This window comes from Triturus cristatus, unplaced genomic scaffold, assembly GCF_964204655.1.
Source record: "Triturus cristatus unplaced genomic scaffold, aTriCri1.1 SCAFFOLD_149, whole genome shotgun sequence".
NCBI classification, from domain to species: Eukaryota; Metazoa; Chordata; class Amphibia; order Caudata; family Salamandridae; genus Triturus; species Triturus cristatus.
This window is the reverse complement of record NW_028187635.1, coordinates 166,239-188,441: the sequence shown is the minus strand read 5'-3', so window position 1 is coordinate 188,441 and position 22,203 is coordinate 166,239.

Below are 22,203 nucleotides of genomic sequence, written 5' to 3'. Positions count from 1 at the left end.
TCTTCCAGCTACCGAGCAAAGGCCCGGCTTCTCTGTCTTCATGCAAGTAATTCATAGCCCTGTTACTATGGAAGATTCCTGCCCTCGCATCTAGTGTAGACACTTAGACGCTTGTACACGCACTAACAGTCAGTATAGTCAGTATAGAATAAGATTCTACTCTAAGAGACCTCTCTTCTGGATAACATAGTTCTTTAAACATAGGATGATTAGATATGATTTGGGATTAGGTTGACTTGACCCTCCAGACTTCTGTCGCCACATGTAGAGCTAAATGTCAAGTCCCCTTCACCCCCTAGTTGCACGTCAATCACACGTCATGCTGCTGTGTGCGCATCTCTGCCAAGTATTTCTGCTGACATTGCGAAATTATTTCATAGGTCCACCCATATGTGACATCACAACCAATGACGTTTTTTTGTTACTCCCAGTTCCACCTACTTTTGCTACGTATGTATGTCTTATCTACACTATCAATTGTTACGCCTCTCGCATTTACTTCACTGTAATGCCTATTGTATAAAAGTGAATAATTATCAATAATGTATGTACTTCACTTCCTGAACCTTCGTGGTGATGGAACCTGGAGCAACCGATTATAATCGTCCATTGGAATAAAGCCCATTCCGAACCTCTAATACCACGGATTCTGCCTCTTATTTACTGAGCTATCTTATTATGTTTCTGTATCAAATTAAGTCCCGGTAATTAAATTATTTACCACATAAATGGCGCCCGAACAGGGACACTTTCTCATCTCACGCGCCGGTGGTGCGTTGCAGGCCCGGTCTCCTGCCACAGCTGGACGGACAACAACGCGTACCAGCAGGATTTCCTGTATCTCCCTCCGGTCAAGCGGGGGCGACTGAGGCTGCGATCAACACCCAGACGAGGCGGTGAGAAGTGCGAAGTATCCCGACCAGAGCCTAGCTGAGAGAGCAAGATCCGAGGTATACAGAGGCCCACCAGTTTCCGAAGTCCCGAGTCGAGTCCAGTTTCCGAAGTGTTCGAGTCGAGTCCAGTCCGGTTCAAGTTCAGTTCAGTTTCCGAGGCCTTCCGTTCCGAGCTACCCGGTGAGTACCATTACTGGGGAGGCGTTCTGGCGTGCACATAAGTTGTGCCGGTCCAGACGGGTTTGGGTACACAAATCCGGTCTGCACTGTTTCAGCAGTGTATCTGTACTGTTTAGCAGTATATCTAGTATATCAAGTATATAAATTCAGAATAATTCAGTTCAAGTCGAGTATTATGTTTAGTGATTAAGTTTTCCTTAGATCGTCATCATCATTGTTGCTCAGTTAAATGTTAAATGTTAAATGTTTTTAGTACGTTCTGCATATTGTGGTATGAATGACTGTTCATTATTGTGATTACTGTATTAAGTTTGTTCAAGATCAAGTATCAGATCAGTTCTCAATATGCCGCTCTTTTCGAAATTAAGACAGATCACAACTAGAAAAGGGGTACTCGAAGAAGCTGTTCCTATTCCTCCTAGGGACACTCCAGGGTACTTCATGTATCATAAACACGGCTTAGACGCTATATTATTTCTTGATTTATGGGTAGACTACACTAAGGAATTACCAGAAAGTCAGAGGTGGCCCGCGGCTGGGACCTGGGATGCAGAGTGTATCGTGAAAGTAGAGGAAGAATTATGGAAAAAGAAAGCTAGACAATCACAGAAAGACGCCATTGAATTATGGCGTAAAGAATCGTATAGACGTACAGAAAAAGCACGCAGACAGGAAGAGAAGAGTAAAGAGAATTCAAATGAAGTCCGAGAAAATCTACTAATTGAAGAAGGTACACGAGTGAAATCAGAACAAGTAGACAGACAAAGACATGCCCTTATGAAGGGTATGTATCCCCTTCTGGCCGAGGGATTACCTAAGGCTACTGCGGGGATACCAAAAGACTTGCCACCCCCATTATTTCCAATAAAGGTACATCCTAAGGGGCATCCTAGAACCGCAGAAGATGTTTTTCTTTCCTCATATTTAGATGACGCAGCTCCCGAGTATGCTAACCCCGCCCCACACAGACCGTCGGCCGGGGAGGTTCAACGCCAAGATCCTGTATCAATACCTTTACAACAACAAAACCTGACACAAGTTCCGGCAAGCACGTCCGTTTCTACATCTGTTCCTACAGCTACTTCTATGGCTGTGTCCACACCTATAGTCGCTGTATCGCGTTCGACGAATCCTTTCACGCCCGATACTCCAGACGGGGCTACGGGAGGTGCTACCAATATTTTTTCTACGCCACCCAGAATAAATAAACTTACCTTTCAAGAGTCAGCACATCCACGTACCCCCAAACTCATAAATTCCCGCACGCTTAAGGAACTTCTTGTAGATTGTAGATATGACCCTGTGCCCGGCAAAGAGGACGAAATGATCCTGGCATCATTACGTATCAGACGAGCCGCGGTGTATTTAGGGAAGTTACCAGGAATGACGATGCATCTAGATAATATATATCATTTTGTCCAGACAGGGCGAGATTCTGAATGTATTAACAGAGCTATGGAATACCAGAAAGTGGAGATACAAGGGGAACTGTTACGTTTCCTCATAAATTGCGTAATCAGAAATCAAGACCGACCGGGGGTAGACCCGGAAACAATGGAAACTCTTACCAGATGGAGCCAGAATATATCAGAAGGGAGACATGACAGGCAAAAATGTATAATAGCCATGTGCAGAAAGATCCGTAAAGAAATAGAACGCCTACACGAAGAGAGATTAGCGGTAGACCAGTTTGAACAAAACGAGGAGGAGGAAGGATCAGGACTGCCCACAGGACAGTCAGACACCATAGCCTATGTAGGTAGAGGAAGATCTTGTAATAGTACCAGATGTTTTACTGATCCGATACGTCCGATATGTCCAGATAATAACAGGAATTTCCAAACACCTATAATAAATATAAGGTCCCCCGAGCATTCGTTCCAAGCCGCTGACAAATCACTGCGAGAACGAAGGGGTTATCATTTACTCGATTCTATGGATGAACAAGAATTAGCCAGGTCAGCCGTTCATTGGATTGACAGTCCCGGAAAGTATGATGATGATACAGTAGCACACACATTTTTGAACCTCACCCCAGATGAACAGCGTTTAGCTGGGATTTATATGATTCAACAACTTCTTATACTATATAAAAGCCAACATTCAGATCCTGGTCCCTTACCTGATATATTGACTGAATTACTCACGAATAGATGGAAAGGTTCAGGTACTAAGTTAATTAAGGAAATACTAGAATCCAGAAAGCAGTACATTCTTTTTGTATGTCCAGAACATGATTCACTGGCCATCAAGGAAAGACCGATGTATTACATGGACAGACAGAATCCCTTACGAGAAGTGCACCCAATAAAGGGCGAGGACAATCAGTTTAAACGTGTATATGTATATACGCCCATATCAAAAATAGAATTGTTGGAAATGAAGAAAGTGGTACCCAGTCATGACAAAGACCCAGCGGGTTTCCACCGAGAAATTAAAGACATGTTACTCATGGGAGAGTATACCTATCCCGACATTATGACAATATTGAAGGTATTAATGCCTGCTGGCATTTATGAAAAACTCAAGGAAAAAGAGTGGGAGGTAGGAGACCAAAAGATAGATTGGACAGCATTAGAAAATGAAGAAAGGGCCCGAGGTCCAGGTTCGGGGCTTGGGGACAAAACTAAAGCATTACCAGGTTTATTAGTACAGGTGCTGCCACGTTTATTAACTACGAAAAAGGAAGACTGGGGTGCAATCTCAGCCTGTAAACAAAAGCAAGATGAAGACACTAGTGATTTCTATGCCCGATTCGAAAAATGTTTTGGTATAAATAGTGGTATAAAAGCAAGTAGCGAGTCATACCCACATCTGTTTGTGACAAAATTAGTTGAAAATTCCTTGCCCCAAGTGAAGAATAGAGTATTAAAATTCGAGAGTACCTGGCAAGGTAACACCCCATCACAAATGTTACAAATGTTACAGTATCATCACAATAGAATTAGAGAGGAACAAGATCATGAACAAAGACGCATGAAAGACACGAAAATGAAAATGCTAGTCTCCCAGACAGTTCCAGCTGACGGACATAATAAGGGTACGACACATTCCGGTGATTCAGCAGGACCTGTAAAAGGGACATGCAACTATTGTAAACAACCAGGTCATTATATACACGATTGCCCAGTCCTGAAGCGTAATATCGCTACAGGTATTACAAAAGAAAGACCACGGCCACCTAGACAGGATCAGAATGAACAAGGAGCCTTGCAGCATGCACAGTCCATGCCAGCTCCACAACAGTCTATACAGTTTGTGCCAGCTGCACCAGCGCTGCCTGTTGCTGCCACGCAAACCACGACACGACAGCTGTACCAGACCGCACAGTATGACTATCCTGATTACCAACGATATGCATGAAACAGCCTAGAGAAGGAAGTTGACTTACCCCTTATCGAGGTCCCTGTAGACCAAGAAGGACCTTATGTACATAGTGAATTATTAGGTCAAGATAGAAAATTTTTACTTGATACAGGGGCAAGTCGAACAACCATAAAACGTAGTGAAGTTCCAGGGGCACCCCTCTCAGGCTCACAGAATATATCCCTTGGTTTTTCAGGAAAACCTATTGTTAATGAAGTATCACAGCCTCTTCCACTTACGATAGGACCCTTGACCAGAACTACAGATTTATTGTTTACTAAATCATGTCCAGAAAACTTGTTAGGTATAAAAACACTGAAAGCTCTAGGAGCTATAATATGTTGTTCTCCGGAAGGAGTAAGATTGTTTTTACGTGATTTCAAAGGTCACTATGTGTCTCGAGACATGGATCCCCGACTGCAGACTTTACCTACACATCTATGGGCACAAGGCCCTACTGATGTTGGTTGCATGAATATTACACCATATCGAGTTACACTGAAGGCAGGAGTGGTACTACCACGAATGCGACAATACAAGTTACCACCAGATGCTGTAGTGGCTTTACTACAAATCATTGACGAGCTCATTGCCCAAGGAGTGGTTGTGGAGACCGACTCCAATGTATGTAATTCACCGATAATTCCGATTCTTAAACGAACTGATCCAAAGGCCTCGCCAGTATATCGATTGGTTATTGATTTGCGCGAATTGAACAAATGCATTGTGCCACAATTCCCTGTGGTCCCAGATATCTCGTCATTATTGACAGCTATTGATTCCGAAGCAACATTCTTTACTGTAATTGATCTCAAAAATGCCTTTTTCAGCGTCCCAATAGATCCGGAAAGCCAATATTTGTTCGGATTTAGTTTAAATGGACGTAGCTTCAAATTCTCACGCGCACCTCAAGGATTTACAGAAAGCCCCAGCATCTATAGCCAAGCACTGAAACGAGAACTTGACAGTATACACATGCCAGTCAACACTGCTCTGCTTCAATATGTCGACGATCTGCTCATCACCGCCCGAAGCGAACCTGAATGTGAAAAAGCATCACTGACGGTTTTACAATTTCTAGCCGAAAAGGGGCACAAGGTGTCCCCTTCTAAGCTGCAATTCTGTGTCCAGCGAGTTATTTACCTTGGTCACTCGCTGTCCAAGGAGGGAAGGCAGCTTACACCCGACCGCATTCAGTTAATAGCTAACATGCCAATACCCAAGACACAAAAGGAGGTGCGGGCTTTCATAGGCCTCACTTCATATTGTAGACAGTGGATCCCTCAGTATGCATTTCTAGCAAAACCACTCATTCAGTTGACAACACAGGAGGCAGCCACATCGACTGTTCTCCCTTGGACTCAGGAACATACACAAGCTTTTGAAAGCTTAAAGACAGCCTTATGTCAAGCACCGGTTTTAGCAACACCATGTTACAGAAAACATTTTACACTCTTTGTCACAGAACGAGAAGGTACTGCTTTGTCAGTACTCACACAGGAACAAGCAGGATCACACAAACCGTGTGCTTATTTTTCTAGTACATTAGATCCCGTAGCTCAGGCTCTGCCTGCGTGCCTGAAATCAGTGGCAGCGACAGCTTTAGCAATCAGACAAAGCGATGCTATAGTGTTAGGACATCCATTGACAGTTCAAGTACCACATGCAGTAGAGGTTCTTGTGAATCGAACGCAAACACAACACTTGACTATAGCACGACTTACAGGGTATGAACTAACACTGTTTCAGCCACATATAGAAATCAGACGTTGTAACACATTGAATCCTGCCACACTTTTACCTGTAATCGGAACAGACCCACTAGCTCATGACTGTATTGATGTTATTACAATCACGACGAAACCCAGACAAGACTTGACAGATGTCCCATTATCAGACCCAGACCTGACGTTGTATGTAGATGGCTCATGTATGAGAACAAGTACAGGAGAGTTAGTAGCCGCTTACGCAGTCACAACAGACACTGAAATCATTGAAACAAATTGCATAAATACCTTGTCCGCTCAAGCAGCAGAGCTCGTCGCTTTGACACAAGCCTGTATTCAAGCCACAAATAAAACAGTCAACATATACACTGATTCACGTTATGCATTCGGAGTTGTACATGACTTCGGCGTGCTGTGGCGAGAGAGAGGTTATTTAACTTCTCACGGTGCCCACATTCAGCACGGACCCCTCATTCATGCCTTATTAGATGCAATACATTTACCCATTGCAATATCGATTATGAAATGCAAAGCACATACGAAAGTTACTGATATCATTTCTCAAGGCAATGATCTAGCTGACAGAACAGCTAAACAGACTGCTCAAACTCAAACATCCGACATGACAAAGACAATAGTCCCGACGCCAACACATTGTATGACGGTTAAAGATCCTACTCTTGACGTAATTGATATACAGACACATGCTACACCAGACGAAATAAAGAAATGGATTGAATTAGGAGGGATCCAAACGGATCAGGGATGGTTGATGAAGGAAAGGTCTGTGTGGTTCCTTCCTGATTCAATGGTCCAGGTTATAATTAACACTGTACATAGTCCAGCACATCTAGGAGAAAAAGCTATGCTAGATAGCATTCAATACATTTGGTTCAATAAACATTTACGAGCAGCAGCCAAACAAAAAGTTCGTACCTGTATGATCTGTTGCCAGTTCAACCCAGGAAAAAGCATCCCCGTAGAGCAGGGTGGATTTCAGCCTCCTGATTACCCTTTTGAAGTCCTCCAGATGGATTATATCCAGATGGAACGATGTCGAGGATTCAAATATGTTCTCGTAGTTGTTTGTGCTCTTTCCCGTTGGACGGAGGCATACCCGGTTTCAGATTACACTGCCCCGACTACTGCCAAACAGTTAGTTCGAGAATTCTTCCCACGATACGGTTTACCACGTGTTGTTCACTCAGATAACGGCCAGCCGTTCTCATCCGAACTTATGAAACACGTTTCACTTTTGTTAGGATATCAGTGGAAGTTTCATTGTGTCCGACACCCCGAGGCAGCAGGTCTCGTGGAACGACATAATCAAACTTTGAAAATCAGATTGTCCAAAATATGCAGGGAGAAAGGTGTCGACTGGGTAGTAGCATTACCAGTTGCACTCTTTTACATGAGAATGGTAGCACACTCTCGAACAGGGCTATCCCCGTATGAGGTGATCTTTGGCAGACCACCAAATATGTGGGGGACGCCTATACCACGTAAAATAACTGATATTGACTGTAATATGCTGACAGATTATTTGGCTTCCTTGATGTCTGCACTACAATCTTGTCGTTCACAGGTAGCTGCAGCTTTTCCTGACAACACTGAGGTGAAACCCCATGACGTAATTCCGGGGGATCTCGTTTTAGTGAGGAACTTTGATCGAAAGACTCAGCTGGATCCTAGGTGGAGGTCGCCTCAGCTCGTGTTATTAACGACGAGGACAGCCGTGAAGATCGAGGGCAGAAAAGGCTGGATTCACTCAAGTCATATCAAGAAATTTCATGGACTACAATCAGATGTGAATACCACACCTCGTGTGTCTTCACCCATTGACTCAAAACTTCCTCTTGTTGAAAGGAGTAATTCCGAACATTATAAACTAAAACTCAGGCCCAATCAGTCAAGCAATTTGATTGTTTAAGTCCTCTCCAAGGTGAAGCGGTTGAATTGTCTCTGACATGTATCCCTTGGACCTGAATAGAGAAAGCACCCGAAAAATGTTGAAACGACAGGCGTACTGTAAATCACTGCGTAGTCATTGCACAGTGACGTTATTAATTTTGTTTTCCTTAAGTCTTTTTATAATTATTGCAAGTATATTGTTGCACATATATTATCCTATTTCTAGACATGTTTATAATATTACTGCTGAACATTCTTTTAGTGAATTACCTCCGCATGAATTGTCATACAGATTTGCGCTGCGCAATAACACGTTTATTAATATGTTACATCATTCCCATCAGGTTAGCAATGCTACAAATTGTTGGATATGTGGCCGACTCCCTCCCTATCAGAACTATAAAGGAATTCTACCTCTTTTTCCATACCCGTTCACACACAACGGCTCCTGTGGAGCATGGTTTAGCTTAATTAATTCCTTAGATTCAAATTCTGCAGTTTATCAAGACAACTGGGTATGGGGAAATCTGAACTTAGTTTTACTTAAAGTCTGCCACCCCAACAAGGAGGGACTTCCCAAAAGAACAGGAACTGATCTAGAAAACGAAGTATATGGATTAGGTAATTTTACGCTTAATCTCTTGATCTTGAATGTCGAATCCGAAGTCACTCCAAGTTTGCCCGCCATGTCAATATTTCCAGTAAAAGGTGAATTATGTGTAAGAAAGAATGGTTCCATACATATGGGCCATAGTAGATGCACCACTGTAGTAGAATTTAGTGATCAAGGCAAGTCTACATTTAGAGCTTCCCGCCATTCCTATTTCATATGTGGTCAGACGGCCTATGTACGTTTGCCTCTAGATTGGGATGGTACCTGCTACATTGGATTCCTTTTGCCACCTGTTTTCCTAGCTCCTCCTGATTATCACAGAAATACTCATTTAGTACACAATAGAGAAAGGAGAGATCTCCCAATAGTCGATTACACTGAAACAGCATGGGAAAAATACACAGATTTCAATAAAGGTCTCTTTCCCTATATAGGTACCGTTACTAATAGTAAACTGATACGTAGATTAACTAGAACCCTTGAAGCAGTAGTGAACGAAACTATTTCCGCCTTAGGCAATTTAACAGAAGAGCAGTCTGCTATGCGGATTGTTGTGCTTCAAAATCGTCTTGTCCTTGACGTCATCCTGGCCGATAGGGGCGGAGCTTGTAGGGTCATCGGATCAAGCTGCTGCGTATTCATACCAGAAAATTCGCCATCTGTATATAAAGCTATAACCCGCCTTCATAAGATTGTAAGCCAGATACACCAGAATCCAGGCACCTGGACTTGGTCCGGTTGGTTTTGGAGCGTGTTATCAGCCTGGGGATGGAGAGTTCTATCCTTCCTAGGTATCGGCCTTCTCATACTATTCAGTTGCTGCTTATGCCTGCAATGTGGACCAGCGATTTGTGGTCTGTGTGCCACATCGTGTATTCCACATCAAGATTTTCGTTCAAAATCCCGGAAGAAGAAAGAAGAACAAATGATGCTATATGAACAGATCAATGGATTGATGAAGATTGATGTCTCTTGACGGGCAAGTAGGGGACAAGGAGGGAATGTGGAAATATGGATTTTTCTGGTCAGTTATGTCCCCTATCCTGGACCCCAACGGTTCTATGTGCATGTTACAAGTACATGTATGTTCCCTCCAGTTCCAGTTATGAAGACGCAAATACATGTGCGTCCACCGTTAACATGTCCTCTTTCAGATCCGCCATGAATGGGCCGGATATTCCATTCCTAAGTACAAAAGGCCACCGCCTTTATATGGTTCACTTATGCCATTTTTACAGTCCAGGCAAGTAGGCCCTGATTCTGTCATCAAGCTTTTCTTGCTTTCTGTCTCTGAAGCTCCAGTCCGAGCCTGCATCTGTGACCATGAACTTTGTCTCATTCCCTGCGCGGCTCATGAAGCCTGACATCAGCTTGCTGCCTGCCAAGAACTGTATTTCACCTTCGAAATTATCTGCTCCGATCCCTGCCCAATGCATTCCTGTCTAGTAGTTTAAGTAAACATTCTTCCAGCTACCGAGCAAAGGCCCGGCTTCTCTGTCTTCATGCAAGTAATTCATAGCCCTGTTACTATGGAAGATTCCTGCCCTCGCATCTAGTGTAGACACTTAGACGCTTGTACACGCACTAACAGTCAGTATAGACAGTATAGAATAAGATTCTACTCTAAGAGACCTCTCTTCTGGATAACATAGTTCTTTAAACATAGGATGATTAGATATGATTTGGGATTAGGTTGACTTGACCCTCCAGACTTCTGTCGCCACATGTAGAGCTAAATGTCAAGTCCCCTTCACCCCCTAGTTGCACGTCAATCACACGTCATGCTGCTGTGTGCGCATCTCTGCCAAGTATTTCTGCTGACATTGCGAAATTATTTCATAGGTCCACCCATATGTGACATCACAACCAATGACGTTTTTTTGTTACTCCCAGTTCCACCTACTTTTGCTACGTATGTATGTCTTATCTACACTATCAATTGTTACGCCTCTCGCATTTACTTCACTGTAATGCCTATTGTATAAAAGTGAATAATTATCAATAATGTATGTACTTCACTTCCTGAACCTTCGTGGTGATGGAACCTGGAGCAACCGATTATAATCGTCCATTGGAATAAAGCCCATTCCGAACCTCTAATACCACGGATTCTGCCTCTTATTTACTGAGCTATCTTATTATGTTTCTGTATCAAATTAAGTCCCGGTAATTAAATTATTTACCACAACACCCACATCCATACCCACACAACCACATCCACACAACCACACACACACAGCCACACAAATACACAACCACAAACACAAAACCACACACAAACATAAACACCCACACACAACCATACATACAATCACAACCCCACACAACCACACACACACACAACCACATACACCTATACAACCACACACAAAACCACACACACAACCAAACCCACACACACACACACACAACCAAACCCACACACAACCAAACCCACACACAACCACACACACAACCACAACCACACACACAACCACACATACAACCACACACACCCAACCACATACAACAACACCTACACAATCACACACACATAACCCCACATACACAGCCTCACACACAACCACACCCAACCACATACACCCACAACCACATACACACAACCCCTAACACACACAGCCACACACACAGCCACACCCAACCACACGCAACCACACCCACACAACCACACACACAACCACACATATAACCACACACACAACCACATACACAACCACACACACAACCACACACACAGCCATACCCACAACCACACACACAGCCATACCCACAACCACACACAGCCACACCCACAACCACACACACACACAACCACAACCAATCACAACCACACACACACAACCACACCCACACCCACAACCAGGCACACAACCACACACACAACCACAACCACACACACAACCACACACGCACAACCACAACCACACACGCACAACCAACCATACAACCACACATACAACCACACACACACACACAACCACACACACAACCACACACACAACCCCAGACACACACAACCATACACAATCACAACTAACCACACACACACAACCACAACCAACCACACAACTGCACATACAACAAGACACACAAACACAACCACACACACACACACAATACACAACCACACCCAGCCACACACACAACCACACCCATAACCACACACACAACCACTACCACACCCACACAATCACATACACACCACACCTGCAACCACACACAACCACAACCAGACACAACCACACCCCCACCCCCACACAAGCATACACCCATAAGCACACACACACACCCACACCACCACACATGTACAGCCACAACCACAACCACGCACACAACCACACACACAGCCACACACAGTTAGACACATAGCCACACACACAGCCACACACACAACCACACACAACCAGAACCACACACAATCACACACACACAACCACACACACAACCAGGCACACAACCACAAACACACACCCACACACACAACCACAACCACACACACAACCACACACGCAACCACACATACAACCACACACAATCACACTCACAACCCCAGACACACACAACCACACACACAACCACAACCAACCACACACACACAACCACAACCAATCACAAAACTGCACATACAACCAGAAGACACACAACCACAACCACACACAAACACACACACAATACACAACCACACACAGCCGCATACACAGCCACACATACAACCACAACCACACACAACCACCCCCCCACCCCCATGCAAGCACACACCCACAAGCACATACACACACAACCACACACACACAACCACACACACACAACCACACACACACAACCAGACACCCACACCACCACACATATATAACCCCACACACAACCCCACACACACAACCCCTCACATACACATCCCCACACACACCCCCACACACACAACCACAACCACACACACAACCACACACACACATACAACCACACACACAACCACACACACAACCAAGCACACAACCACACACAAAACCACACACACAACCAAACCTACACACAACCACACACACAACCACACACACACAACCACACAGAACCAGAATCACACACACACAACCACACACAACCACACACAACCCCACACACAAAACCCCCCACACACACAACCCCACACACACAACCCCCCCACACACACAGCCCCACACACACAACCACACACACCCACAACCACACACACACATACAACCACACCCACACAACCACACACACAACCAAGCACACAACCACACACAAAACCACACACAACCAAACCTACACACAACCACACACACAACCACACATACAACCACACACACCCAACCACACACAACCACACCCACACAACCACACACACAACCACACACACACAACTTCACACACAACCACAACCTCACACACAACCACACACCCAACCACACACAACCACACACACTCACACAACCATACACCCACAACCACACACACAGCCACACACACAACCACACATAACCACACACACACTCAAACAACCACACACACAACCACACCACCACAACTACACACACACAACCACACACACAACCACACACAACCACACAGACAACCATAACCACACAGACAAACACAACCACACACACAACCACACCCACACATACAACCGCACACACCCACAACCACACACAACCAGGCACACACAACCCCACATACACAACCACACACACACAACCACACACACACAACCACACACACCCCCCACACACAAGCACAACCACACACACAGAACCACACACACAACCACATACCCACACCACCACACACCCATACAACCACACACATACAACCACAACTACGCACACAACCACACACACAGCCAGACACACAGCCACACACACAGCCACACACGCAACCACACACAACCAGAACCACACACACACAATCACACACACAACCACATACACACAACCACACACACAACCACACACAACCACAACCACACACAACCACAACCACATACACAACCACACCCACACAACCATACACAAAACCACACCCATACACAACCACACCCACACCCACAACCACACACACAACCATACACACAAACACACAAATACAACCAAATACAACCACACACACACACAACCACACCCACAACTGCACCCAAAACTGCACCCACATCACACACACAACCCCACACACACACTGCCACACACACACAACCCCACACAACCACACACAACCCCACACACAACCCCACACACACAACCCCACACACACAATCACAACCACACGCACAACCACAAACACACAACCACACATAACCACACACACATACAACCACACACACACACAAACACACAACCACACACCCACACCACCACAACCACACACACACTCATCCACACACACCCAAACACACACACCCAACCACAAAACCACACACAACCACACACATAGCCACACCCACAACCACACACACAGCCACACCCACACCCAAACACACAACCACAACCATGCACACACAACCACACACACAAACTACCACAACCAATTACAACCACACTCACACACACACAACCACACAACCACACCCACATAACCACACACACAACCAGGCACACAACCCCCACACACAACCACACACAACCCCCCACACACACGACCCCCCACACACACAAGCCCCCCACACACAACCACACACACACAATGTAGGAAGGTGGATATCTGACTATGGTTACCCCCAAATTGTTTGCCTAGTGTCTAGCTGGTTTTTCGACTTAGTTGGCCTGAGATCCTGCTATTCAGGATCTCAGCCTGGCTGTTCTCTCTTTAAAATGGACTCCATGTACCCTAGGTACATACCCAATTGGTTGGATCACCCTGTCAGCCCCTGTACCAGTGTACACTAGGTACCCAGGGCATTGGTGTACCCAAGGCCTGCCAGGGGCTGCAGCATGTATTATGCCACCCCAGGCTTGGCCTAACAATTTGACACAACTGGCTGATCACTCAGCTGGGGTAAGTTGGTGTAATCACCTCTTACTAAGGTGTAGTATACCTATACCTAACCTTAAATGGGACACCTGGTAACCTATAAGTCACTCCTATGGCAGGCCTTAACAATCCTGAAGGCAGAGTGCTTGGTTCCATGTGAGATGGTGCTCTGGCATGAGCTGAGCCTGTCTGCCGTGGTCGGAACAACTTCCTTCTACTGTTTCCAGATATCGTCATACCATATACTCTTAAGTGCATTATGAACCTCGCGGTTAAATGCTATCTTTGGTTTGGCTTTATCAAAACATGTCGAGTAAGGTGTCATACGAATTGGAATACTAACCCCTCGCCAATTCTGGCGACGGGGTTAGCATTCCACCCTTCTAGAGGGACACGACATGTACAGTACCTGAAACCCGGGTAAAATCAGACATAGCCTCAGCTCCACAAAATGGATGCTGCCACCACAGACACAAGTCTGCCCTCCTGCTGCTGGGAGTCCTTCCAGCTTGGGAGGTGTGGACAAAGGGTTTCCTGCCAGGGGAGGTGCATGCACCACCCCAGACAGGATTTTGTGTATTGGTCAGGTAGGGCTTGAAAGAAACCAGACATGCCTGTGGCTCACAAGGAGCCTCGGTGCATATGCCAGTTCAAACCGGTCCTGGGGCACACCAGTCCCGGGCCTGGGGCGAGCTGGACAAAGGATTGGGGGTGTAACCACCCCCCTTCCTGGTCCCACCCATAGGGAGGGACCTAGCAGGTAGTCCGGCCCCTAGAATCCGCTTAAAGGTAGGAGCTGTGTCCTAAGACTTCAGACATCCTGGAATCAACTTGACACTAAGAAGAAGACGGGAACTTCGACATTCTGCTGCACAGAAGACTGAAGAAAATCTCCCCTGTGGTCAGGGAGTGACCACCTTGCTAACGCAAGCACCATCCAGCGCATCAACGTCTGCTTTGCCGCCGCCTCCCGCCGGAGCCCGAGCCCAGAGACTGACAAGACCTGGACCTCCAGACCTCTCACCGCCCGATCCACAGTCCCTGAGAAGAAGAGACCCGTGGAGGCACCGAGACACGTGGAGCCAGCCATCTTGGAACGACTACGACAAGCTGGCAAGTGCAACAACCGAGGCTCCCTCCAAGTTGTGCTTTGGGATCTGAGAAGCCCAACCCCCGAGCAGCATCTGCACCAAAGGTGAGCCCTCCAGCATCTCCACGATCTGCGTGGGGCCCTTCTGCATTTTGCCACTCGACGCGCCTAACCGGTTGCTGGCCCGCTGGCTAGTGGCCATCTTGGCGACGAACTCTACAAAATACACTGCTGGTCTGGTTGCTCCAGACTGGCCCTTGCTCCCCTCCAAAGGAGCAATCCCTCTGACCTTGCTGGTCAGAACCAACAGCTGATTTCCGAATCCTCCTCCAATTGCTTTTGCCAAGGCTTGTTTGCTTCGATCAAGTCGCCGACACCGCCGACAGCGAGAGCCTGCGTGGGACAGCTCGTGAGCCGACTCCTGGACGTCGTCGACCTTCAGGGACCACGTGGCTGCGGAGACAAGCTACCCCTCATCACCTGTTTGCACCCGACATCGCCTGGTACCCACCTGGTGCCACGCTGGTCACTGGCTAGTGACTGTGAACACTGTCCCCTCTGCTTACAGGTCTTCAACATCTCCAATCCACTCTTGGATCCACTGCATCTCTCCCGGACCGACCGCCTGCAGCATCTTTGTCTTCAAGCTCCACGGAACAGATAGAAGCAACCCGACGCACTTCGAGGCCTATGCACCCGCTTCCTGTGGGTGAGGTAAAGCTGGCACACCTGTGCCCAAGTGTAGTATTACATCTCTAGTGCCTGTGTTCCAAATCTTGAGTTCCTAGTCCATCCGGAAGATCCTCTTTGCAGTAACTTTGTACTTTTTACGCACCCATTGAAACCTATGGGAGCACGCGTGTGACTATTTGCTCTGCACACGCCACCCGTGGACCTCCTGGTCACTAACTGACGTTAGCTCCTTGTAGGCCCAGCGATTCTAGAGGCCCTAGGCCTTTTCCCTTTTCTGTTCGTGGTACTTATACCACTATTTTAGTATATGGTTTGAGTGGCCACCAGGGCCTATCCATATAACGTGCAACTTCTGTGTATTCTGTGATAATCTTGTTTGACGATTTGTGCTCCTGTGCTCATAAAGAGACTAGGGGTTACTTTGAGAAATAAATACATATATATTTTGAATATATATCTGTGTGGTGTCCTTTCATTGGTATAAAAGGGGGTTACATTTGGTAAAACAGCTGGCTTAACACGCTTCACGAGTTTAGCCTCAAAGACTGCTTAGCCTACGCTACCACTAGGGCAGCTAGTCCGAAAAGGTTGACTTACAACCACACCATAAGGGTTGCTTGACATGGTACAAGGTGATCACTTTAACTAGTGAGCATCATATACCAGGCCAACTTCTCACACACAACCACACACAACTACACATACAACCACAACCACACACCCACACAACCACACACATACAACCACACACAACTACACATACAACCACAACCACACACCCACACAACCACACACATACAACCACAACCACGCACACAACCATGCACACAACCACGCACACAACCACACACACAGCCACACACACAGCCACACCCACAACCACACACAACCAGAACCACACACACACACAACCACACACAACCACACACAAACCACTACCACACACACACACAACCACAAAACCACACACACACAACCACACACAACCACACACAAACCACTACCACACACACACACAAAAACACACACATACAACCACAACCACACACACAACCATGCACACAATCACACACACAGCCACACACACAACCACACACACAACCACACACACAAACACCACAACCACACACAACCACACACACACAACCACACACACAACCACACAACCACACACAACCACACACACAACCATGCACACAAACACACAAACACATACAACCACACACACAACCACACACAATCACACACACAACCACAACCACACATACAACCACACACACCACACACAACCACACATACAACCACACACACAACCACACACAACCACAACCACACACACACAACCACACCCCCACACAACCACACACACAACCACAACTACAACCATACCAACACAACCACACCCACACACAACCACACACACAACAACACACACACCCACAACCACACATACAACCACACACACAGACAACCACACCACACACAACACAACCACACACAACCACACATCCACACACAACACAACCACACACACACATAACCACACATCCACACACAACCACACACAACCACACACAACCACAACCACACATACAACCACACACACCACACACAACCACACATACAACCACACACACAACCACACACAACCACAAAAACACACAAACACACAACCCCACACACACAACCCCACACACACAATGACAACCACACATAACCACAAACACATACAAACACACAACCACACATAACCACACACCCATACCACCACAACTGCACACATACACACACAACCAAACACACAATCACAACCACACACACAACCACAAACACACAACCACACACACATACAACCAGACACACACAACCACACAACCACACACACAACCACACACACAACCAACCAAACACACACACAACCACACACAACCAGGCACATGGCCACACACAAAACCACACACACACACAACCAAACCCACGCACACAACCACAACCACACACACAACCACACATACAACCACACACCCCCAACCACACACAACACCTATACAACCACACACACACAACCCCACACACACAACCACACACACACAACCACACACAAGCACGCACACCCACAACCACACACAACCACACCCATACAACCACACACACACAACCACATATATAACCACACACACTGAACCTCACACACCCAACTACACATACAGCCACAACCACACACACACAACCAAACACACACAACCACAACCAATCACAACCACACACACACAACAACACACACACAACCACACACACAACCAGGCACACAACAATAACCACACACACAACCATAACCACATACACAACCACACACAAAGACACAACCACAACCACACATACAACCGCACATACAACCACACACACACAAACACCCACACACACAACCACACACACAACCAGACACACACAACCACACACACACAATACACAACCACACACAGCCACATACACAGCCACACACACAACCACACACACACCACACCCGCAATCACACACACAACCACACACACTCCACACCCGCAAGCACACACACAAACACACACACACAAACACACCCCCACACAAGCACACACCCACAATCACACACCCACACCACCACACACCCACACACATAGAACCACAACCATGCACACAACCACGCACCCAGCCACATACACAGCCACACACACAGCCACACACAGCCACACACACAACCACACACACAACCACACACGCAACCACATCCACAACCACACCCACAACCACACACACCCAGAACCACACACACACAACCACACAACCACACAACCACACCCACATACAACCACACACAACCACAACCACACACACAACCACAACCACACACAAACCACTACCACACACACACAACCACAAAACCACACACACACCACACACACAAAACCACACACATACAACCACAACCACACACAACCACACACACAACCACACACAACCACAACCATACCCACACAACCACACCCACATAACCAAACACACAACCACACCCACACACAACCACATCCACAACCACATACACACCCACAACCACACACACAAACACACACACAAACAGACAACCACAACCACACACACACCACACACAACCACACACAACCATACATCCACACACAACCACAACCACACATACAACCAAACACACAACCACACACACAACCACACACAATCACACATCAACACACAACAACTGCATTGACAACCGCACCCACAACTGCACACACACAACCACACACACACAACCACACACACACAACCCCATACACACAACCCCACACAACCCCACACACACAACCACAACCACACACACACAACTACACACACAACCACACAGACAACCACAACCCCACAGATAACCAAACCCACAGACAACCACAACCACACCCACATCCATACCCACACAACCACACCCACACAACCACACACACACAACCACACACACACACAGCCACACAAATACACAACCACAAACACAAAACCACACACAAACATACACACCCACAACCAAACCCACACACAACCACACACACAACCACAACCACACACACAACCACACACCCAACCACATACAACAACACCTACACAATCACACACACAACCCCACATACACAGCCTCACACACAACCACAACCAACCACACACACCCACAACCACACACACACAACCTCTAACACACACAGCCACACACACAGCCACACCCAACCACACCCACACAACCACACACACAACCACACATATAACCACACACACAACCACACACACAACCACATACACAGCCATACCCACAACCACACACACAGCCATACCCACAACCACACAGAGCCACACCCACAACCACACACACATACAACCACAACCAATCACAACCACACACACACAACCACACACACACACAACCACACACACACACACAACCAGGCACACAACCACACACACAACCACAACCACACACACAACCACACACGCACAACCACAACCACACACATTACCAACCATACAACCACACATACAACCACACACACACAACCACACACAACCACACACACAACCCCAGACACACACAACCACACACACAACCACAACCAACCACACACACACAACCACAACCAATCACACAACTGCACATACAACCAGACACACAACCACAACCACACACAAACACACACACAATACACAACCACACTCTCAGCCACATACACAGCCACACACATAACCACAACCACACACAACCACACCCCCACCCCCATACAAGCACACACCCACAAGCACATAACCACGCAACCATACACACACAACCACACACACACATCCCCACACACACAACCCCCACACACACAACCCCACACACACAACCACAACCACACACACAACCACAACCACACATACAACCACACACACACAACCACACACACAACCAAGCACACAACCACACACAAAACCACACACATAACCAAACCTACACACAACCACACACACAACCACACACACAACCACACACACAACCACAAACAACCAGAATCACACACACACAACCACACACACACAACCCCCCCCACACACAACCCCCCCACACACACAACCCCACACACACAACCACAACCACACATACAACCACACACTTACAACCACACACACAACCAAGCACACAACTACACACAAAACCACACACACAACTAAACCTACACACAACCACACACACAACCACACATACAACCACACACAACCACACCCACACAACCACACACACAACCAAACACACACAACCTCACACACAACCACAACCTCACACACAACCACACACCCAACCACACACAACCACACACACCCAAACAACCATACACCCACAACCACACCCACAGCCACACACACAACCACACATAACCACACACACTCACAAACAACCACACACACACACACAACCACACCACCACAACCACACACACAACCACACACACACAACCACACACACCACACAACCACACAGACAAACACAACCACACCACAACCACACACCCACACATACAACCGCACACACCCACAACCACACACACAACCAGGCACACACAACCCCACATACACAACCACACACACACAACCACACACACACAACCCCACACACAAACCCACACACAACCCCACACACACACACACACACCCCACACACACAACCCCACACACACAACCACACACAACCACACACACACAACCACACACACACCCCACACACAAGCACAACCACACACAGAACCACACACACACAACCACACATCCACACCACCACACACCTGTACAACCACACACATGCAACCACAACCACGCACACAACCACACACACAGCCACACACACAGCTAGACACACAGCCACACCCACAACCAGAACCACACACACACAATCACACACACAACCACACACACACAACCACACACACAACCACACACAACCACAACCACACACACAACCACAACCACACCCACACAACCACACCCACACAACCATACACACAACCACACCCACACACAACCACACACACACCCACAACCACACATACAACCCAACACACAAACACACACACAAACACACACACACAACCACAACCACACATACAACCATACACAATCACATATACAACCAGACAACCACACACAACCACACACAACCACACACAACCACAAATCCACACACACAAC